This window comes from Ambystoma mexicanum, chromosome 7p (genome assembly GCF_040938575.1).
Source record: "Ambystoma mexicanum isolate Mex_15411 chromosome 7p, UKY_AmexF1_1, whole genome shotgun sequence".
Classification (NCBI taxonomy): Eukaryota; Metazoa; Chordata; class Amphibia; order Caudata; family Ambystomatidae; genus Ambystoma; species Ambystoma mexicanum.
Genome location: NC_090939.1, coordinates 218577080 through 218601305, shown reverse-complemented (window position 1 = coordinate 218601305; position 24226 = coordinate 218577080). Strand labels below are relative to the sequence as shown.

At 52.5% G+C, this 24226-nt stretch overlaps 1 protein-coding gene across 3 annotated transcripts in view; it reads left to right on the top strand.

Annotated features, from left to right (window-relative positions):
• The window catches only part of DYRK1A (dual specificity tyrosine phosphorylation regulated kinase 1A), a 1390196-nt gene that overhangs the window by 137100 nt on the left and 1228870 nt on the right, over positions 1-24226 (top strand). For all 3 annotated transcript variants that reach the window (XM_069636083.1, XM_069636082.1, XM_069636084.1), the window contains exon 2: positions 20937-21119. The gene's annotated coding sequence lies outside the window, so the exon portion shown is untranslated. The remainder of the gene's footprint in view (positions 1-20936; positions 21120-24226) is intronic.

Here is a 24226-nt window from a genome sequence, read left to right as displayed (position 1 = left end):
ACACAATTATTCAACTTGGCGGCCTGGTGCCTATATTCAAATTCTTAGGGCAGTTAAACTTGTCCGAAGACAATATGCGCATTTTCCAACGGCCAGGAAACCCTCTGAGGTCTCCGTATTGGAGCAAGTGGCTCCGTTTTTGCCACTGCTGTTTAGCAAAGCAGCTGGACCCCAGACATGCTATGAATGACACTGTTCTTGTTCATATCGCATCTGGCAGCTTCTGGCAGTCTTGTCTTGTAGGACTTAATTGTCAGCTATTGCCACCTACCTGTCCACTGACAACTGTTACTTTTCTTTGACAAAACCAGTCATTAAAAGACATTTTGTATCTTTTTGCACCTGTACGCAATCCTCATCCAAAATGGGATTTGAATGTGGTCCTCAACGCCTTATGCTATAAACCATTTGAATCCATGGCCATGGTGGATCTAGAGTACCGCTCATGGAACGTAGCTTTTCTGATTGCAGTAACTTTGGCAAGGCGAGTAAGCGAGCTCCAAGCTTTCTGTGGAACATCCGTTCCTCACCTTCCATAAGGACAAGGTTGTGCTCCGCACTCCTACTTCTTTCCTTCCTAAAGTAGTGACGGATTTCCATTTGAATCAATTTATATAATTGCCTGTCTTTTTTCCGAACCCGGCCTCAGATGCTGAGTATTTGAAATTTTGAAACCGTAACCAAGGAATCTATTCCATTGTATATATGCACATTGGTGCCTCATTCTCCTGTATATATCTGCATATTGTATATTTCTGTACTTTGATATCCTGTCATGTGTAACCTTGTAACCTGCTCTGAGCCCAGATGCCTACAGGCCCGGTACACATTGTAAATGAATAAACCATTACAATTACACAATTTGGATGTCTGACAAGCTCTGAAGTTCTATCTGGACAGAACTGAACCTGGGGGTGGCGGGCGGGGGGGGGGGGGGGGGGGGGGCGGGCTCCTCCCAGCTCTGTTTCCTTTGGAGACCCGAAAGGGAAACCCGCTTCAAAAGCTACTGTCTACTGATGGTTTTCCTCCTCTATCTCAGAGTTATACCATTCAGGGCCTTCAAGCTCCAAAGGGCATTCATGCCCATCTTCTACATGGCAAAGTGGCTGCTGTTGTCTTCCAGAAATGTTACCCGGGGAAACCATTGCCAAAGTGGCTACGTGGCCCCTCCCCATCTGCTTTTTGTAACCATTACTGCTTGGACCTGAGCTCCAGGGCCGATGCTTAATTCGGCCAGGCTGTTCTTAAATAACTTTTTCAGTAAGGAGTTTCCATCCACCCGTATTGTCTGTAAGGAGTGCTTGGAAATCTCGCACAAGAAAGGAGGAAAGGGGATGGGACGTAGGAGCATAGCAAAGTTATTCACCGTAGTGACTACCTTACTCCTAGTCCATAGTCCCCTTTCTTCCATACGCCCGCTGTCCCCTCTAATAAGAATCCTTTATTGCGTAAATGGTTTCAGACCTGGCGATGGAGAAGGACTGAAGGGCGATACATGTGGGGGAGATCAGGCGGCCAGGTTTACGGCCGCTTGTGGTACCCCGTGTAAAATGAGGACAACAAACTTTCAATTTTTTTATGCTTTTTGAAAAAAGTGCTCCGGTCCCGTCCTAACGGACGGAATGTCCCCCTAGTATGGAGGAAAGGGGACTATGGACTAGGAGTAAGATATACTCCCACGTCCCCTCCACTTTCCTCCATACTTATGGGACATTCCTCCGTCCTGTGGGACAGGACCGGAGCACTTTGTAAAAGCATCAACATTGTGCAAAAATTTTAGTCCTTCCTCTCGCTCTACGCGGGGTACAGCATGCGGCCGTAACCCCGCCCATCTCGGCTCTGCATCGCCCATCAGTCCTTTTCTCCGCTCGTTCGGGTATGGACGCACTTGTATCTGCGGAAGAATTTCTTCCCTTTTTTTCCCTCCTCTCTGGCTCTCGCTAGCGATTGCGTACTTGTCTGTCATTTAAACTAGACTTTCCGGATTGTTCCTCGTGTCACCGACACTTCGCGAGGGCGGATCCCCATCCTATTTGTTTGTGTTTGGGTCCAGATCACCATTCGGACTCCTGTTTCTATTGTGATTCCCTTTCGGTCCGGGCACTTCAACGTCAGTTAGTGGTGGGAGGAGGTGTTCCAGCGTACTCCTCCTTCGCATTTTCAATCCTTCATCGACGAAAAGAAGAAACGCCCGGTAAGTACCTTATTTTTTGGAGCACCCTGGCCAGAAGACACCTTCCCAGGGTCTTCCCGGTCCGGGAGGAGTGTTGACCGCTCTCACCGGGGCTTGCCCCGAGGTGCCTTCTGGGCCTAAAAAGTGTACCAGAGTTTTCTCCAAGGGTCTCTGTAAGGGGCCTTTGGATACCGAGTACACTCTGAGGCCCCTCCTGTGGGGGTTGCTTGTAGAGCTAGTTCTACTGAGTCGTGGGGTACAAAAGCTCGCTCCGAGGCCTCTTTATCGGCTTCCTTCGTACCGGGGTGCGCCCGAGGCCTAAGCTGGGCTTGGTGATACGAACGTATGTTTGAGGCCCGCTGTGGAAAGGCTGCTACCGGACTTGGGTCCGAGGTCCCTCGTATCGAGGCTAAGGAAACAAACCGTTCTGAGAGGCCTGTGGAGGCCTTTTCGTTGAAGGCTGTTTCTCACCGTTCCCGATCTTGTGGCAACGCCAGAACTGTTGAGGGTGCAAGGAGTGGGTGTTCGAACCAAACTTCCTCCTTTACCGGCAGTGCCGAGGTCCTTCCTGTGAAGGCTAATTTGGCTATTGGTATGTCGCAGAAACATTCCAGGCCACATAGTACCGGTTCAGCCGAGGTTCCTTGTGTAAAGGCTCAAATACAGACCCCCTGATCCACCGGCGGGGACCCCTGCCTTCCACACGTGCCGCAGTTCCCCATAGGTGACGGCAAAATGGTGGCCGTTCCCGCCACGACCACGGTGGCCATTTTGGGTGCTTCTCCTACAACTACGCCATCGGCCTCAGGTGTGGGGAGCGGTTCTGTAGGTGAACAGAAGGTTCCTTTTGCGCACCTGTTCTGTTAGTTTACGACTGGAACGCTCAGATGCCCCTTCCACACATCTCGCTGCCTGTGGGTTCTGCACCCTTGATTTATGTGGACACCTCAGGGATGGGCTGGCTTGTCAACCCTCACCTCTGTGTCCATGGAATTATCCCCCCCCCCTCAGAGGCCTTCTCCGGCAGCTCCAAAGCTTTGTCCGGAGGTCCTTTTTTAAAATTAATTTTTTTTCCGGCAAGTTTCAGGTACTCATGCGTACTGACCCCATAAGGGAGTATTTCAAGGGTCTTTTTAGGGAGATATGCCTGCCTGCGCCTCCGGCTCCACCCGCGCCTCCGGTGGTTCCGTCGGCGCCGTCCTAGCCTACGGTGCCTCCCCCGATCCTTCCGCCCTTGCCTCCGTTGTCCCCCGTGGACAAGGCAGTGCCCGACGTGGCTCAGCAGGACCCTGACCTGTCGGATGATGCGCAGGGCGATCAGGACAGCGAGCACCAGTCCCGCTCTATTAGAGCTTTTCACGACCGGGTACTGGACATGATGTGCCTATTGGATGTTCCAGTGCCTGAGGCACCCACTCCGCAGGGTGGTGTGCTTTCGGGGCGTTCACTTTGTCTCCTTCGAGCGTTTTGGCCGAGGTCTACAGAGTCTGGGAAAAACCACACTCTGGAATTTTCGTCAATAAGAAAATTTCTCCAGCATGGGGTCTGGCATGGATTCACATGCTCATGAATATTCCCCGTCGTCAGGCTGGGAATCCTCGGTAAAGAAAAAACCAGTATCAGTTTCGTTTCTGATCTGTCTTTCGTAGTAACAACCAATCACTGGTCTCTGCGTCATACTGACCACAGCCAATGACTGCCCTCTACCTAAGCACCGCCTCTGGCAGCCATCTTCAGATTTTTACCGCACGTTCATGTGTTGGGATCCTCGTGCTATTGCTCTCGAGCGTTAGTGCTATTTTTTCACGTTTTTTCTCAAAAACTTCGTTTTTTTCGGTCAAAAGAGCCTCAAGCTCCACCGACTTACTATCCGATCAACGGGGACCCGTGTCGGATTCGTCTGCGCCCCTCAAGGGTGAAGATTCGTCGAGCTACGCTTTTGGAGGACTCCAGAAGTTTCTCAGGCCCGGTCATGGAAGAAGAAGAAATCTGAGCGGTCTTCTAAGTCCTTTGAGGACGCCCCGGCGACGGGGGTCCAACATAAGGCCAAGCACCGCGAGTCCGCTGGCACCGGGAGCGCCGAACGGTCGGGCTCTACGGGCGCCAGGCAGGGCGCACCCTCCACGGCACCATCAACCACGAGCCAACGCTCTGGGTCGGGTAAGAGGAAGGCCGAGCACCCGGCGAAGCGCCTGTAGAGGCCCCGGTCGAGCTCGAAGGCCCCATCGGAGGGGGAGCGAGGCGGTGTCCCCCCCCCTCAAGGATAAGGCGGTGAGCGCACCTAAGGTGGTGAAGGCCTTAATCCATCCGGCCAAGCCCTCTATCGAAACTGTCGCGGCGGCCCTGGCTCAGCCTGTGCAGGCTACACCAGTGGTGGCGACCTCGGGGCTCAGAGTCTCCCTGCCACCTCGGAGGGAGTCATCTTTTGTGCCCATCGATAGGACCCCCGTGAAATCCCCCGTGGGGAAGAAAAAGGGGGGGCAGGGCGTCGTCGTAGATTCGGCCTCAACCTCGGAGGAGGAGCTGGTCGAAGTCTTAAGCCACGGCCTCGGCGTGGAAGAAGACCGACCCGTCGGGATGGATCCCGACGCAGGTGACGACGACATCGTCGAGGGTACTGACGGGGTCCCTGATCGCCCGTCGGATTCCCCTCTGCCAGCGCCGCGAGACAACTCGGCGGCCATTTTGTTGGCTATACAGTCCTTATGCTCAGAGATAAGGACGAGACTACCGTTGCCGACGGAACCTCTCCCGTCGGGGGACCCAGAACCGGGACCTTCTGGTGTTCCCCCTACCAAGAAAAGAAGGATCCACCCTCCGCCTCCTTTTCAGCCGTCGCGCCCCTTCCAGCCCTCCTCCCCGTCCACCCGAGGGGATGATACGGGGACTGACACGGCAGCAACGGGTACGGACGACGAGGTATACGACGAGGATGTACCGTCGTCGCCTCCCACCAGGGCTTCTCCGCCCGACGAGATTGGATCGTTCCACTCCATGATCTCCAGGGCATCCGAGCTTTTTCAACTCTGCCCTGAGGAGAAGAAGGAAGGTTTCCTTTATCAGCGGCGCGAGGCCAAGAGGAAGACGGTCCTCTCAGTGCCTCTATTGGACGACATTTGGGATGAGGGCCTCACCCTCCTCAAGAACCCTTCCACGACGCCAGCTAGAAGAGACCGGTACGAGAAGAAGTACCGGGTCCCGGACACGGCCCCCCTGTGCCTCCGGGCGCAGCCTACCCCGGACTCCGTCGTCTCCGCGGCGGCCAGGAAGAAAGCGGGGGGGGGGTGCGGCCTCCACATCGACTTCCCCACCGGACGGTGAGGGAAAGAAATTGGACGCTATGGGACGCAGAGTCATTTCGTCGGCAGCGACGACGATTAAAGCGGCCAACGCCTTGGCTATCGTGGCCCGCTACGACAGGGAGCTCTGGTACAAACTGGCTCCCCTGCTGGCTCCCCTGCTGGACTTCCTGCCGGACGACAAGAGGACAGAAGCCCTGGAGATCCTGCAGGAAGGTGAGGTGGCTTCGGACCACGCCATTACCGTTGCGACGGACATCGCCGACACTGGGTTCCGCCAGTTGGGCAACGGCGTTTGCCTTAGGCGGCGTGGATGGCTCAAGGCTACGGACTTCCGTCAAGACGTTCAGACCAGAGTCCTGGACATGCCCTTCGATGGGAACAACCTGTTTGGCAAAACAGTGGACGATTCCCTTCAGGCCATTAAAGCGGACACTGAGACGGCCCGGGCCCTGGGAGTTCTGCAGCAACGACGGACGCCCTTTCGGAGCAGCGGAGGCAAGGGCGCCTCCAAAGGTTCCGGCGGCGGTTTCTCCACCTACCGTCAAGCGGCCCGCTCGTCGTCTCAGGAGGCCTACAGAGGACGAGGCAAGTCTGGCGGACTCCGCCGTCGTTGCCAAGGAGGTCAAGGCGGCAAAGCCTCGTCCAAGCAGGATTGAACCGACCGTGGGGTCGGGCCCCCACCGAAGCACCCCGGTGGGAGGCCGGCTGGCGAGCTTCGTCAGCGTGTGGGAGTCCATCTCCAACGACCGTTGGGTGCTGGACGCCTTGGCCCGGGGCCACGCGCTCGAGTTTCAAAGAAGGTGTCCACGCGTCCCCCCCGTGGCCAGGAAAGAACTTCACGCCCCTCAACTTCTCCTGGAGGTAAAGGCGATGCTCAGGAAGGGCGCCATCGAACTCGTCCCAAAGAGGCTTCGGGGCTCCGGAGTGTACTCGAGATACTTCCTCGTGAAGAAGAAGACGGGGGGATGGCGCCCCATCCTGGACCTGCGACGTCTGAACAAGTTCATCAAGGCGCAAAAGTTCCGGATGGTCACCCTCCAGCACGTCCTGGGTCAGCTGGAGGAAGGAGACTTCCTGTCGTCGTTGGATTTGGAGGATGCCTACTTCCATATTCCCATCCTAAAGGGGCACCGAAAATTCCTCAGGTTTGTGGTCCAAGGGCGTCATTACCAGTTCAAAGCCCTCCCCTTCGGTCTACGGTCGGCACCCAGGGTGTTCACCAAGTGCCTCGCACCGGTGGCGGCGCAGCTGCGCCGCGAGGGGATCCACGTCTACCCCTACCTGGACGACTGGCTCATCCGAGCCAAGACGAGGGAGCTCGCCGTGGTTCACACGGCAAGGACCGTCCAACTTCTCACGGACCTGGGATTCTCCGTGAACTACGCCAAATCCCACCTGGTACCCGCGCAAGACGCTCTGTTTCTGGGAGCGAGGCTCAACACAGTGTCCCTTCTGGCCTCCCCGTCGGAGGAGAGGACCAGGACCATCCTGGGCAAGGTGCAACGGATGCTGGTGGCCGACGCGGCCAAGGTGAGGTCCATCAAGTCCCTCCTCGGAATGATGTCTTCCTGCATCTACCTCATTCCCATGTGCAGGCTCCGGATGCGCCCGTTGCAGGAGTTCCTGGACGCGCGCTGGATCCAAACGACGGGCAGCTTCGAGGAAAGGATCACACGACGAGAGTTTCCGACGAGCGATCCGGTGGTGGGACAACCGCGCGCATCTGACGGCGGGCATGTCCTTCCAGACCCCAGCCCACCAGGAGACAGTGACCACGGATGCCTCCCTGGAAGGGTGGGGAGCGCACACCGAAAATCTACACGCAAGGGGCCTTTGGCTCCCGACGGAGAAATCCTTACATATCAACGTCCTGGAGCTCCGTGCAGTGTTTTGGGCCCTCGGGTCCTTCCTTCCGTCCCTCAAGGGCAAGGTGGTGAGGATCTTCACCGACACCACCACCATGTTTTACATCAGAAAACAGGGCGGAACCAGGTCCCCAGCACTGTCCAAGGAGGCGCAGGACCTGTGGCATTGGGCAGTCGCCCAAGGGATGTTTCTGGTGCCGTTTCATCTGGCAGGGATAAAAAACACCATCGCCGACTCACTCAGCAGGGAGCTGCGCTCGTGCCACGAGTGGGAACTACGGCAGGATCTAGTGGATCGCCTCTTCCGACGGTGGGGCACACCCCAGATCGACCTGTTCGCGACGGCGACGAACTCCAAGTGCCGGAGGTTCGCCAACAGGTTTCCCCAGGCGAGGAGCATGGGCGATGCTTTCTTGTTCCCCTGGGAGGGCCTGTTCCTCTACGCGTTCCCTCCTTTGCCACTGCTAATCCGGCTCGTCAACCAGCTCAAGAGGTCACGGTGCAGGATGATCCTCGTCGCACCTGCGTGGCCGAGGCAGATATGGTTCCCGGACCTTCTGGACTTGTCAGCGTCCCCGCCAATCAAGCTGCCGGTGGACGCGGATCTGCTCTCCAGGGAAGGAGGCGCCATCCTTCACCACGACCCGAAATCGCTGAACTTGCAGGCCTGGCTCCTGCAGCGCTAGAGTTTGGAGGATACGACATACCGGCCGATTGCAGAGAGGTTCTTGCAAAGGCCAGGGCGTCCTCGACTCTTAAATGCTGCGGACACAAATGGAAGAGGTTCTCTGTCTGGTGCCACGCACAGAAGATTAACCCTCTACGGATTACGGCTCCCCAAGTTCTGCCGTACCTGCTGACGCTGGCCAAAGCTGGACTGGCACACGCGTCCATCAAGATTCATCTGGCTGCGATCTCCCGATACACCAGGACCACGGGACGGACGTCCTTGTGGTCTCATCGTCTGGTGAAAGAGTTCATGAAGGGACTGTTCAGATCGTTCCCGCCGGTGAAGGCTCCGGCCCCGGCGTGGGAGCTCAACGTGGTGCTGACCAAGCTCATGGGACCTCCGTTCGAGCCTCTGCACTCGGCCCCGTTGAAGTTTCTGTCGTGGAAGACAGCGTTTCTTGTGGCCATCACCTCCGCACGACGGGTGGGAGAGATCCAGGCCCTTTCCTGCAAGGCCCCGTACTTGACTTTTCACGACACGAGGGTGGTGCTCAGGACGCACCCCTCCTTCATGCCCAAGGTACCGTCCGACTTCCATCTCAACGAACCCTTGGTGTTGCCTGTATTCTTCCCGTCGCCTTCGTCGCCGGCTGAGAGGACTTTGCACTCGCTGGATGTGGCTAGAGCGCTGAAGTTCTACGTGGACCGCACGAAGTGTTTTCGGAAGACGTCACAACTCTTTGTGAACTTTGGACCTGTCAATCAGGGGAAGGCTCTCTCGAAGGCTTCCATTTCCAGATGGCTCTCCGGCTGTATCATGTACTGTCATCGGTTAGCAAACCGACCGCTGCCCGGGCCGTCCGAGAGCCCATTCCACCAGAGCGATCGCAGCTACCACGGCGTTCCTTTCTGGTGTGCCCCTGCTGGACATATGCAGGGCTGCTACGTGGAGGTCGACGCACACCTTCACGAAGTTCTACTGCGTCGATTGGGATTCCAGGGAGGAGTCCAGGGTCGGCCAAGCAGTGCTGCGCAACCTGTTCGCCTGAGGTGAGCCTGGTGAGGAGGTAAGATGCTTAATGTTGAGTTTGATGCAATGCTTAATGTTGAGCCTTTGCCACCTCCCGTGGTTGTGCATGTGTGTACTGCTATGTATTCTTTATTCATGAGCATGTGAATCCATGCCAGACCCCATGCTGGAGAAGGAACAAGTTACTTACCTGTAACTGTTGTTCTCCAGCATGGGTCTGGCATGGATTCACATGCGAACCCTCCCGCCTACCCCTCTGCGGCTCTTCACTTGGTCATACTGCCACTTCACGTGCTTCCAAATCTGAAGATGGCTGCCAGAGGCGGTGCTTAGGTAGAGGGCAGTCATTGGCTGTGGTCAGTATGACGCAGAGACCAGTGATTGGTTGTTACTACGAAAGACAGATCAGAAACGAAACTGATACTGGTTTTTTCTTTACCGAGGATTCCCAGCCTGACGACGGGGAATATTCATGAGCATGTGAATCCATGCCAGACCCATGCTGGAGAACAACAGTTACAGGTAAGTAACTTGTTCCTAACGCGTGCTACAGGCTGCATTCTTCAGAAGAGGTGGCTCTAGCTTCTTGTCCTCCAGGCCTGTGGCATCCTCTTCTACGACGGCTACTCGGGTCCTGGGGAAAGAGGACAAGCTTCTCGACTCCCTTGGGAGGAAGATCTTTGCTAACTCGGCCCTGCAGCTACGGCAGGCCAATGCAGAACTGGTGTTAGTGGGGGTGAACATGAAGATGTGGAAAGGTCTGGCGGAGTTCGAGGAGTTCATTCCGGTTGAGAGGTTGGAAGACTATAAGGCATGATTATCGGATGGCAGGGTCTTGGCCCAGTATCTGCTGGAGGCCGCGGCTCACCATGTTGACACTTCGGCCGGGGCCTTATACTTGGGGTTGATGCCTCTCAGCAGGCTTGGTTGCACGCCACCAAGTTCTCAAAGGAGGTGCAGGACAAGGTGTTGGACCTTTCGTTTGATGGTAAGGAGCTTTTTCATTCCTCGATGGATGTAGAGCTCACCAAAACAAAGGACAGCACCCAGACGGCCAAGTCCTTGTCTGTCCTGGTTAAAACCCCTTTTAGGACCCAAAGGCGGTTGTCGCAAAGATGGCTTTCCTCTGGTTTCAGGGGGTTTCTAGACCGGAAATCCTGCAGAGTGGATACCCCTTTGGGTAATTCCCGCAGGAGGCTGCAACGGACTCTTTTTTTTTTTTTTTTTTTTTTCTCCCGCTCCTCAGCCGCCTCCTCGGATTCAGGTGGTAACACCACCGAAAAACCAGCCAAATGAGGGTTCTCCATGCTCGCACGAGACCCCGGTGGGAGGACGCATTGCGTCTCATTGGGAGGCGTGGTAGACCATCACCGAGGACTGGTGGTCTTGTCGCTCGGGCGGGCCTACCCTTACCCCCTACTCCACCCTTCAACCCTCCTTTCCAGCAGTCGGGGTAGTCCTCCCTAAAAGCCAAGGTTCAGAAACTGCTGGACGTCAGAGCTGTGGAACCCGTTCCCCTCGCAGAGCGAGGGGAGGGCTTCTACTCCCATCTGTTTAAAGTGCCCAAACCCAACCAGGCTGGCCTACGCACCGTCCTAGACCTTTTCCAGTTCAATCTTTTCCTACCCCAAGAGAAATTTAAGATGATCATGCCTGGCCAGATATGGTCCTCTTTGCAGATGGGCGATTGGCTCAGCGTGGTGGACCATCCATATTCCGACCTGGAATCCACACCGGAGATATCTTGGTTTCTCTGTGGGAGAGGAGCACTTCCAGTTTCGAGTGCTTCCTTTTGGCCTCAGCTCAGTACCGCGTGTCTTTCCGAAGATGTCAGTGATTGCGGCCTATCTTCATCTGCAGGATATCCATGTGTATCCGTATTTGGACGACTGGCTTCTACGCAGTCCTTGCCCGTTGAAAGCCACGTGCAATCTTCAGTCTCTCCTCCAGCTCTTGTTCCATCTCGGGCTGTCGGTGAACTGGCGGAAATCTTCCATGACGGTCTCTCAGGACTTATCTTTCTGTTTTTTTTGCTGGAACACGATCGACTCCAGAGTTTACCTGTCTGGGGACAGAATGGCGGATCTGTTGGCCATGTTCAGATGTTTGCCCAGTCGGAGAGCATGTCGGCCTAGTTGTTCCAGAGGCTTCTGGGCCTCATGCGTATTGGCTCTACCTCTCGCTCATCTCAAGATGAGGTGGACTCAAATGGCTCTTCAGAGTTCTTGGCGGCAGGCTGTGGACCCGGGCTCCAAGTTGATATTGATGCCGGCTTCCATGAGAGCGGACCTGGAGTGGTGGTCGTCTCTCAGCAACCTGTCGGTGGGTGCGGGTTTTCAGGACCCAGCCCTGATCGTAATGATCACAACGGACTCCTCCCTTCTGGGGTGGGGTGCGACATTGGATCTTCAGGTCTAGGACCTTTGGTCGCCCCAGGACAAGCTCTTTCACATAAATCATCTGGAGATTTTCTTAGCGCTCAAGGTGTTCAGACCGATCATTGCCAAAAAGATGGTCCGTATCCGCACGGACAATGTGGTGTTGATGTAATACATTGACAAGCAAGAGGGCACCAAGTCTCCCCCTCTTGTGGACCTGTCCATCCAGATTGGGGAGTGGGCGTTTCGTCGTGTTGTCTGGCTGGTAGCAGTACACATTCCGGGCCAGCTGAACGTCATGGCAGATGCCCTCAGTTTGCGGACGATGGTCAGCTACAAGTGGGAGCTGAAGGCGGAGATCCTTTCATGGATTTTTCTGCGTTGGGGCACACCGGATTTGGACCTCTTCGCAACAGCGGCAAACAAACGTCCTCTGTATGCTTCCAGAATTGGTCTGGGAGCCTCCTCGCTGGGGGATGTGCTTGAGATTACTTGCCACAACATGAGGGCCTATGCTTTCCCGCCTCTGATTCTTCGGACGATTTGCAAGCTGAAGAACACCGTGAACTGCTCTCTTCTGCTCATAGCCCTGTGCCCGGTGGCCGGCCAGGCTCTGGTTCTTAGAACTTCAGCATCTGTCGGTGTCCACCGATCAGACTGCTGGTGACTCCCGATCTTCTTCACCAGGGGGACCAACAGCTGTGGCACCCCTTCCCACAATCGTTCAGCTTGGCGGCATGGTGCCTGAGTTCAGGTCTTTAGAACATTGCAACCTGTCTGCGGATAACATGCGCATTATTGAAGCAGCCAGGAAACCCTTGACTAGGTCTCGGTATAGAAGCAAATGGCTCAGATTCTGTCATTGGTGCTTGGACAAACAACTGGACACAAGGGTGGCTACGATTGACACTGTACTGTCATTCGTGTCCCACCTAGCAGAGTCGGGCATTCACATGCTGTCATGCAGGAGTTATTTTTCTGCGGTATCCGCCTACCTATCTACGGATCAATGCTTTTACTCTAATTCAGTGGTTAAGATGCATTTTGCAGGTTTGCCTGGCCTTTATCCCCCGGTTCGCAAACCGCACCCGGTGTGGGATCTGAACGTGGTCCTTACGGCGTTGTGCCATAAACCTTTCGAACCAATGGCCATGGTGGACCTCAAGCACCTGTCGTATAAGGTGTCCTTTTTGGTTGCCGTTACTTCAGCAAGGCGTGTGAGTGAGCTCCAGGCTTTGCCGGTGGAGCATCCCTTCTTGGTTTTACAGAGGTATAAGGTGGTCCTACGGACAAACCCTTCTTTCCTGCCGAAGGTGGTCTCTGATTTCCATCTGAATCAGTCAGTCTCCCTCCCGGTCTTCTTTCCGAACCCTGCTTCAGAAGCGGAAAGGGTTCTGCATTGTTTGGACAGAACATCCGAGTTTAGGAGTTCTCAACTGTTGGTGACCTTTGGTAATCCACAAGGTAAGCCGGCCTCCAAGGCGACTAGCTCCAGATGGATCGCTGCCTGTATTACGGAGTCTTGCACATTCCAAGGACTGCAGCCTCCTGAAGGCATTCATGCACACCTGGTGCATGGCAAGGCAGCTGCAGTTGCCTTCCAGAAATATGTCCCCTGGGAGACCATCGCTAAGGCGGCTACTTGGGCCACCCCGTCAGCCTTTTGTAAACACTATTGTCTAGACCTTAGCCCCAGATCTGATGTTCAGGGTGGCCAGCCTGTGCTGAAGAACCTTTTTCAGTAAGGGGTTTTTCCATCCACCCGTATTTCTTGTGAGAAGTGCTTTGGAATCTCCCATAAGTATGGAGGAAAGGAGACAGGACGTAGGAGTATAACCAGGTTACTCACTGTAGTGACCACCTTACTCATAGTCCATAGTCCCCTTTCCTCCATACGCTCGCCATCCCCTCTAATTTGGTTCCTCTGTTATTGCTTAAAGGTCTATGACCTGGCGATAGAAAAGGATTGATGGGCGATGCGCGGGGCGGAGCCGAGATGGGCGGGGTTACGGCCGCGTGCTGTACTCTGCGTAGAGAGAGGAAGGACTAAAATAATTATGCTTTTACAAAGTGCTCTGGTCCCGTCCCACAGGACTGAGGAATGTCCCATAAGTATGGCGGAAAGGGGACTATGGACTAGGAGTAAGGTGGTCACTACGGTGAGTAACTTTATTTTATGTGGGTCCACCGCACGGGACCATAGTCCCACCTTTCTGACCTCCGTCTTACACATCCCCCTTCAGTACTTTTCTCTGCATGGTCAGGGTCGGACGCAATTGCATCTTTTTTTTTTGTTCCCTTGTCCTTCATTCCTGCTCTGCTTCCACGGTCCTTTTCCTCCATCAATGCAAGAGCATCTGGGATTCGTGTCCTGTTCATGGTGCAAATGTTTTTGTGAGGGCGGATCCCCACTCTGTTGTGCTTGGGTCCCGGCACACCAGTGGGACTGGTGCTTCTATTGTGACTCCCTCTCCATTCGAGCACTTCGCCATGTGAGGTGGGGTTCTAGCGGATTCCTCATCCACAGTTACAGCAGTTCATTGAAGAAAAAAGGTAACGGATAGTACGTTTTTTTTTTCAGGGCACCCAGGCCAGGGGTCTCCTTCTTGGGGTGTTCTGGGTCTTGGTGGGGCTCAAGTGGCTCTATTACCAGGGATCTCCCGGAGGTGTCCTGAAAGGGATCTAACAGGCGCTCCAGAGTTTCCTCCGCGGACCCCTGCAAAGGGGCTGCTGAAACCAGATCTTCTTCCGATGTTCCCCTTTCAGGGGCTAAAGCTAGGCCGAGTACTTCCGGGGCTGTTGTCACTGTGGTCAGCCCTGAGGTTTCCACATCTGGAAGGAAGTGTACAAAGACTTGGCTCAAGGTCCCTCTCAAGGTGACTAAACGTACTGTGGTTCCTCCCAAGGTTCCCCTTCTTGGGGCTATATCTAACACTAGTAAGATTGAAGGGCTGGTGTCCTGGCTTCAGGGGTTGACTCTAAGCCTTCCCACACTCAGCCTGTGGTGAAACCCATCCTGTTGAGGGGGCAAAGAAGCCAGTCAAGCTCTGCAAGTCTTCCGGTACTGGCTCCACCGAGGTCCCCCGGCTAATTCATCAGTAGTCCCTTAGGTCTCGGAGTACTCTAGATCTGCAGCACTGACTCTGCCGAGGTTCCTTGTCACAATACGGTGACACGGTTAAATGTGGCAGACTCCCACCATATTGGCAGGAAAACAAAATCACCCGCCTTTAGTCCAAGATCATAATCAGCCACTTCTTGGCACACAGCCAATTAGGAGGATTGGATCGCAGGCATTCCACCTTCTGATGCATGCCTACAAACTAAGCAGCTATTCAGGCAGCTCCAACTCTCACCCTCTGCCCCATGACCCTTCAACTTACCGCCAATGACCTCTGCCTTAATGCCAGTAAGACTGAGATTCTACTCATCGGCACACCCACCCCCTCCTTCCCTGCAGCTCTCTGGCCGCCCTCTCTTGGCCCTCTTCCTGTTCCTACCTGCAAGGCAAAAAACCTCGGGGTTATCTTCGACTCCACACTCTCCTTCTCTCCGCATATATCCGACGTCTCTAAGAAGTCACACTACCAGCTGCACCTCCTCAGAGGTATTCTTCCCTTCCTCTCCTTCCCCCAGAAGCTCACTGTCTCCCGAGCCCTGGTTCTCTCGAAGCTGGACTACTGTAGCAGCCTCTATCTTCATCTGCCTGCCTCCACTATCCGCCCTCTGCAACTCATCCAGAACAGAACTGCGAGACTTGTCCTTGGCCTCAAGCCCAGGGACCGTATCTCTCCAGGACTGAAATCTCTACACTGGCTCCCAGTAGCTGCGAGGATAAAGTTCAAAACCCCCTGCATTGTCCACAAGGCCTTCTGGGGCCTGGGGCCTAAATACCTTCAACTCTCTCTTCCTAAATATCTTCCTTCCCGATCCCTTCGCTCATCCGTCTCCAACTCCCTCAGGGTCAGCCGCTTCTCGAAGCAACGTGCTGGGGGTAGATCTCTCTCCGCGGCAGGGGCCTCCCTCTGGAACAGCCTTCCTGCCTCCCTGAAACTTGAGGAGAACCCTCTCCGGTTCAGGAAGCACCTCAAAACCTTCCTCTTTGCTTCTGCTTTCTCTCTCCCCTGCTAATTCTTCGCTGAAACTGCACTGAATCTGCAACTGGGCCACTCTCCTCGACCCTGGGCCCAGCCACTCTCCACTTGCACTGCCCCCCTGGCAACCCCTGCACTGCGGGACTGTCTCTGTATCCCTCCAGGCCCCCCTTTCCAGCACTTACCTGCACTTACCTTGCACTTGCCACCAGCTGGCCCTCCTTATTTATTATTTATTTTATTCTACTTACCTTGTACTGCACTTCCCCCTCCCCCCCTTGTACCTCCCCCCTCCCCCCCTTGCACTTCTTCCCTTCCCCTTACCCCTGCACTTGCGCGATCTGAATGACACCTGGCCTAGTAGGATCGTTGTCTGTCTTCCCCCCCCTGTTCCCCCCCCTCCCTGCCTCGTCGCGCCTTGAAACACTTGTGTATAGGCGCGTTACAAATGCCATATCATATCACAAGGCTAAAATGGCATATAAGACCCCTGACTGCCCTGTGGTGACTACAGCCTCACACTCTGACGCAGTTTGCCTCAGGCATTGACAAATTGGCGGTCCACGCTGGCCATTTTGACTATCTCTTACCTCAACGGTCACCACGGTTGTTGCTGAGGGGCCTGTTTTTTTGGGGCAGAGTAACCCTTTGCACGTTCTGTCAAAAATATAAACCTGTTCTGCCCTCCAATGGATTGGCATGCTCAGGCTCTGCTGCCGCATACAGTCTCGCTCCCTCATGCGTCATAGCCTTTGATGTACATGGATCCTATTGCTGGGGGACCATCCTGGCAGCCATCCTCTTTGCGATCCTATGTTTATGACCCTTCCGAGCAGCCTCTGCCCACTCCAGTTTCTCGACCCTCATCTGAGGGTGTGTTTTTTGGCTAGTTTCAGACACATATGCATTCTGATCTATTTTGTTTAAATAAATGTATCCTAAGCCCCCTGAACCTGCTCCCCGCTGCCTCCACTTTCCCCTGAGGAAAAGACTGGTTTCTATGCCAACCACCCATTTTGGGGCCTGAGGCGCCATGTACGGCAGATTAGTCTTCTGTTCCTGCCTCACTGGATGAGGACAAGGATGACTATGAACCGCCCCGCTCTTAGTGCTTTTCACAACTGGGTGCTGGATATGATGGCATTTCTAGACATCCCAATACCAAAAGCCAGTAGTACAAGCTTCTCGACACCATTTGGGGGGGGGGAGGGTTTTTTCCAATTCGGCTCTTCAGCTGCATCAGGCTAATTTTGAGCTTATCCTGGCCGCTGCCAATGTCACTGTGTAAGGAGCTAGCCGAATTTCAGGAATGTATTCCTCCTGATGGGCTCGAAGACTTTTTAAGGGGCGGCTTATCTGATGCTAGGGTTCTGGCGCAGGATCCACTTGAAGCTGCGGCGCATCATGTAGACACTTCCAAAATCTCTAGCAAAGACACCTTATAATCCGAGGCCGGGGTCTCAAATGTGGTCCTTCTCGGGTTTCACAGGCTTTCAGGACCTCTGTGTGTGCTGGAGCAGATGCTCCAGCTGGTGGGCCCTGCCGTGAACGGCAAAGTGGCCAGTTTGTCTCTCGGCCAACAGCCTCCTCTTGGCAACGGGTGGTCTCTTTGCCGATTAAAACTTCTAAATATTTTTCATCGGTCACACCAGACTCCAGTGGGAGGACTAATTTCGTATCATCTGGAGGTGTGGCAGACCATCGCCGAATACCGATGTGTTTTGTCAGTCGCTCGGATGGGCTTCTGCTTGTCCCTCACCCCTACCCCTCCCTGCCCTCCCCTCCAGCAGGCAGACTGGGTCGCCCTCCCTCAGAGCCGAGGTACAGAAACTGCTAGATCTCAGAGCAGTGGAACCTGTTCCTTTGAGGGAGCAAGGAGAGGGCTACGAATCCTGTCTGTTTAGTGCACACACCAACCAGGCTGGCCTGCGCATTATTCTCGACCTCTGATTTCCATCTTTCTACCCCAAGAGAAATTAAAGACGATTATGCCCTGCCAGAGAGAGTTCTTTCTCCGGAAGGGCGATTGGCTCAGCGTGGTAGACCCTTAGAATGCATACATGCACATTCTGATTTGGAGCCCGCATTGAAAAGATCTGCGGTTATCTGTTGGGAAGGAACACTTCCAGTATTGTGTGCTTCCGTTTGGTCTCGGCACTGTTGTCTTTACGAAGATGTTGGTCATCGCATCATTCCTCATGCAGGGGTTCATGTATATCCATATTTGGACGATTTGCTCCTGCGCAGTCCTTGCCCACATGCTGCTACGGCTACTAATTCAGCTCCTGTTCCATCTTGGGATGACGTCGCTCAAGACCTGATCTTTCTGGTTTTCCGTTGGGATACCGTCGGCACCAGTGTGTTCCTGACTGAGGACAGGATTGCAAACCTTTCGACGATGTGCCAGCTTTTCCTCCAGTCCTCTCGTCAGCTTGGCGTTTCCAGAGACTCTTGGGCCTCATGGATTCTTGCTTTTTAGGTCTACCTCTTGCACACCTGAAAATGAGACGCACTCTGCTTGCTTTTCGGAGCTGCTGGTCCCATGCCACGGAACTGGATTCCAAGATGGTTCCAGTCCCATCCTGCATGATGGCTGATATTCAATGGTGGTCGACCGCCAGCACTTTTCAGTGGGAACCTCCTTCCAGGAGACCTGCCCACAAGCAACGGTTACTACAGACTCCTCCTTTCTGGGGTGGGGAGTGACCCTGTGTCACCTCGAGGTGCACAATTTGTGGACTCCTCAAGACGGGCGGTTCCATACCAATTACCTGGAGCTGCTGGCAGTTTTTCTGGCGCTTACGGCTTTTCAACCCTCCATCACCAACAGTGGTTCGAATTCGCACTGACAATTCTGCAGCCATGTTTTACATCAACAAACAGGGGGGCACCAAGTCTCCCCTCCTGGTGGACCTTGCTATCCAAATCGAATTGAGCTATCCAACACAATGTCTGGCGCCAAGCTGTGTATATACTGGGTCACATCACTCGGCCGCTAATCTGCAGCAAATTAGGAGTGGGAGATGAACACTGAAGTTCTCACCAAGATTTTTCAGCAATGGGGTACTCCAGAGGTGGACCTCTTTGCGACATCATTGAACAGGAAACTTCCTCTTTATACTTCCAGGGATGGGCTCGGAGTCTTCCTTGGGGGACCCCTTCGAGATCCTGTGGGACAACATGAAAGCTTATGCTTTTCCTCCTTTGCCACTGATTCATCGGTCACTCTGGAAACTAGTGCATCGAACTGCACTCTTCTCTTCATAGTTCCTTGCCGGCCAACCAAGTTGTGGTTTTTGGAACTGCAGCACCTGTCGGTGTCTGCCCCGATCAGGTTGCCGTAGATGCCCGACCTTCACCAGAGCGAATACCAGTTGTGGCACCCCTCCCCACAATCGTTCAGCTTGGCGGCCTGGTGCCCGAGTTCCGATCATTAGCGCAGTTCAACCTCTCGGAGGACAACGTGCGTATAGTTCAAGCGGCAAGAAAGCCTGCTACAAGAGCTCAATACAGCAGCAAGTGGCTCAGTTTTTGCCATTGATGTCCAGCCAAAGAGCTTGATCTAAGGCATGCTTCTATTGACAGTTTTGTCTTTTGTGTCTGACCTTGTAGCCTCTGGCATACATGTCTTATCATGCAGGACATATTTGTCCACCATTGCGGCTTCCCTTTCTACAGACAGCTTCTCCTTTTCGCTGCCTAATCCAGTCCTCAAGACACTTTGCAGGTGGTCTTCTTTTTCCCCTGGTTAGGGCCCCTCATCCCAAAAGGCATCTGAATGTGGTACTCGCTGCATTATGTCGTAAGCCTTTTGAATCCATGTCCACTACCGTACTCGAGTACTGGTCTTGGAAGGTTGCTTTTTTGATTGCAGTAACATCCATCTGCAAGACGAATTAGTGAGCTTCAGTCTTTCTGTGGAACATCCGTTCCTAACTTTTCTTCAGGATTAGGTGGTGCCTCACACCCATCCTTTCTAAAGTGGTTTTGGAATTTCATTTGAACCAGTCTATATCTTTACTGGTGGTCTTCGTGAACCCGGTCTCTGATGCCGAAAGGGTCCTGCACAATCTAGACATCAGATGGGTTCTGAAGTTCTACCTCGACAGGACGAGCGAAATCAGAAGCTCTTCCCAACTATTTGTTAAATTTGGTAACCCCAATGGGAAACCAGCCTCTAAAGCATCCATCTCCTGCTGGACTGCTTCATGTGTTTCTGAGGCCTACAAGATTCAAGGCCTTCAACTCCTAAAGGTATTCATCCACAACTGGTCCGGAACAAAGTGGCTGCTGTTGCCTTCCAAAAGTACGTCCCTTGGGAGTCAATTGCCAAGCCGGGTACGTGGGCCTCCCCATTGACTTTTTTCAAACATTACTGTCTCGACCTGAGCTCCGGGGCTGATGTCCAATTTGGCCAGGCAGTTCTCAAGAATGTATTCCAATAAGGGAAATTTACATACACCTGTAATACATATGGTCAGTGCTGGAATCTCCCACAAGTATGGATGAAAGGGGACTTGTTGTAGGAGTAGGACAGTTACCATGTTGACTACCTTACTCTAGTCCATAGTCCCCTTTCCTCCATGCGCCAGCCCACTGTCCCCGCTAATAAGTACCTTCTATTGTTACTTAAATGGTCTCAGACCTGGCGAAAGTAAAGGACTGAAGGGTGTGGTTACGGTCACTTGCAGCGGCTCCGTGTAAAAATAATAGGACAAAACTAAGCGCTCCTGTCCCAAAGGACAATGTCCCACAAGTATGGAGGAAAGGGGGACTATGGACTAGGATTAAGGTAGTCACTACAGTGAATAACTTTGTTATTGAAGATTAGATGCAAACTGTTTTCTCTAATATTCATGACCCATTCTGCTTTAATTGTAATAAAGATGCGTTCTAGACCTTCTTTAATCACATTCCCAAACATAAAGGTAATGTAATCAAGGTATGTTTCTATGCACAAGTTGGCCCAAGGAGTCCCAAGTAATTTGTGGTAGCTGTTTGTGACAAACTAAGCTAATATTATCCACAAACGGGAGCTAAATGGCTGCTGGCAATGTTGGACCATGCATTAGGTGGCGAGTTGCAGTCTAGCTTTGTGTTTTTGATGTGATTTGTATTCTAATCCAGAGCATGTCTTTCATAGATCCCCATTGAAATTGTCTGCCTTCCTCACTATGGTTTAGATGTCCGTGCACTGGTGATTGTTCAGGTTTTAATATGGCTACTGGAGGCCAGGGGTTAACCGCGTGCACACTGCTTTGGCCCGGTTGTGGATTTCCTTAAATGAAATGTATAGTTATAGAATTAATTGTTTAGGATTCCTGGTCTGTTGGTAGGTGAAACCTTTTTAATTTGAATCTATGAAGGACATTTTATTTAAACTGCATTTTGTCTAAAAGAATGTTTGCATTCTCTCACTTTGCAGGAGCATTATTATGTTGAACAATGACTGACCAGCAATCCAAATGTGGAGCTATGGGGGACGAGAAACTATTTCTACTGTTCTGCAGACACTTTACAAAGCAAGGATAGCAACCTACCTACTACAAAAGAAAGGAGGTTATTTGCAAAACTAAGATGACATCTTATTGCTTTAAAGTCCAGATAGGTAAGTTTTTTTTTTTTTGTATTTTTTTTTTGTTACTGTTTTTGAGCATTTCGGCATACTAAAAAAAACGGGTAACCCCTAGGACAACAATATGGAACACCAGTAGAAGAATGCTAGACTTTATTTCAGCCCCCACCCCTCCACCCCCCGCACATAACCTTACCAAGCCCAGTTGGATGATGGATATAGAAAGCATTAGGGCGAAACAAGACACGGGGTAAGACAGCTCGAGATGATTGACATGGTGAGGTCAAGAATTATACCAATTACACAGGGCAAAAAACAGATCAAGCAATGGCTCTGGTAGCACAACAGTTACAATCTCATTGAATCACATTCATCATTCAGGAGAACGGTCCAATCCTGCACAAAAGAGGTCATTGCATTATTGGTTATGGCAGACCATTTTTCATACTTAAAGATGGTCCATAGTTTAGTGAGCCATTCAGCTTGGAGAGGGCGGAGGGGCTCTTCCATCTTTGAGCGCGAGCCAGTCTCCCCGCTCTCAACATCGCCACGACCACCTTTGGAAAGGCTTACATCTCAGAATAGGGCATACGTGTACCCAGGAGAATCTCCAGGGGGAGTGGAGACGGGCACGTGCCCACAATATCTTTTCGATCCAGCTAAGTAGTTCGGTCCAGGACACCCAGACACTCCCACCACATGTGGTACCAAGTACCACGTTGTGTGCACATTCTAGGGCATAGTGGGGATACACCATCTAACATTCTGGACAGGGTGATTGGGAGGGAAAGTGCCCGGAATGAAGCATCTTGAAGCGGTGCTCCATGGCCAAGGTATACAATGACCCCAAAACAATTGACCTAAAGAACACCCTCCACGTTGGCTCCTCAAGAGTCATCCCCAACCTTTCCTCCCATATACGTTTAAACCGCTGTCTACGCTCTAATTTAGCTGTGATTAGAGCTTTTATAAATCCTAGAGAAGGAGCCCTTCCTAGTTGTGGATTCCACCATAATTCTCTCGAAGGGGATAAGGGGGCGAATCAAGGCGGTCTACCATCTGTGATGAGTGAGAATCCCCTTGAGGCGTAGATATTCGAAGACTGAGGGCGGGTTGTCCCCCATTGCCTCGGACAGCTGGTCATACTCGATGAAGACACCCTGGCCGGAAGAGCTGAGCTACCCTCTCCAACCCCTTGTCCGACCATGACAGTGTATTGTGAAAACCCCTGGATCCTAGATCAAAGGGGGCCCCCAGAGGGACGTCGGGGGGGGGGCGGCCAAGAGGAGAGCAGCCTATCCTTGTCTGGATTCCACGACACCCACAAGGTGGCCAGGGTTGGGTGAGTTTTGCGATGTGTAGGGAGGGATTTAGGAGAGGCCCACCAGATCCCTAACTTTTTTCCAAAGGGAGTGAATGTCCTCAACATAGGTCCAATAAGTCCCCATGTTGTCCCTCATGTGTTCTAATGTCACTTGCAGCTGGGCTGCCTTATAGTATAACCTAAAGTCTGGGAGACCAAACCCTCCACATGTTTTTGGTAGTGTTAAGGTTAAAAATGTAATTCTTGCCCTTTTGCCATTCCAAATAAAACGGTGAACCCGGGCCTGTAATAACTTGAAGAAAGCTTCCGGGATAACAATATGAAAAGCCGAAAAGAGATAGAAGCAGGGGCAAAACTTTAATTTTAACCGTGATCATGCACCCAAAGCACGAGAGTGAGGGGTGCCCAGCGTACAAGATCGTTACTAATCTTTGCCATAATCGGGGGGGAAAGTTGGATTCAAATAGCTTACCTAGGTCCCTAGGGATAGAAATGCCCAAGTATGAGGTGGCCTCCTATTCTATTCTCATTCCATGCACCTCAGATTTTCCTCTGGTTTCGAGGTCCCTAACGCCCATGGGCATTATGCATGACTTGGATATGTTGACCTTGAGCCCCGAGGAGGATCCAAAGACGCTAATGAGGTCGGGCAGGTGAGGAGGAGATTCATGGAGGTTAGTCAAGTAGGCCAGGATATCGTCGGCGAACAAGGACAGTTTGAATTCGCAATCGCCACACTGAACCCCAGAGGTCCCATGGTCCACCCTAATCGCAATGGCCAGAGGTTCCATTGCCAAGGCATATAAAAGGGGGATAGGGTGCACCCCTGGTGGGTGCCTCTTTTTTTTTTTTTTGTTTTTTTTTGTTTTTGTTTGCTTTGCACATTTACTATTGGCTTTTTTGGGTGATTCGGTTGGTCTCTTTACTAAATGCAGGCTTCCTTGCTGTTATAATGTCCATAAAATGTAAACAAGCCCAAAGTGCTTCTTGCAATGAGATCAGATTTTCAGAATGGTTATGTTTCATACCATGCTCTGCTACCACCGTATGGCAGTCTCCAGGTGCTCACATGGCTCTGCAAAAGAGGGCGGGTTGTGTTAGTGCAGATAGGATGATGGGGGTCAGAACCAGGAGGAACTGGAGTCTGTGTACGTTGTCATGTGTATGCGAGTTGGTTTGAGAGGCCTTTTTGTAACCGTATGGATAGAACTCAGTGCCTCAGATGTGTGCTAGTGTTTGTGTTGGGTGTGTGGGTCGTATGAGGTTAGTAGGGTTGTGGTTGTGCACACTGGTTGGTTGTATCCATAAGGGGGTCCTGAGCTGCGGATGACTGAAGTATTGTATTGTGTTAGTGTGCATTTGTTTGGTGTCAATGGATTGACTATTTGCAAGGGTATGTTCCTGCTAAGGTTATTCCATGAGTCTGGTTGAGTGCGAGGATTGGATCAGTTCTGCGTTTCTGGGTAGTGTGGCTAGCCCCTAGTCCTGTATAGTGTTATGTTGGAGGAGCAGGAAAGGGGGGAATTGGTTTAGTTTGACAGTTCCTCTGAAGTGCGTCTTGGTTGCTGCTCTATGGTACCCTCCCATGTTATTGGTTGCAGTTTTTCAGCCTGCCCCACCTCTTCTCCAAGCACAGATGACTTTCTCTATGGATTTGTGGGCAGGGGTTGGTTGTACCAAGTGTGTTCCTAGTTACTCAGTTGGATTGGTTATTAAATATGTGTATTCTGTAGGAACTAAGTAATTTGAAGTTGACTGATTTTTATATTCTTTAGTTGGGCTTAAGCTGTCTTTCAGGCGTTAAAACTGCAGTTAT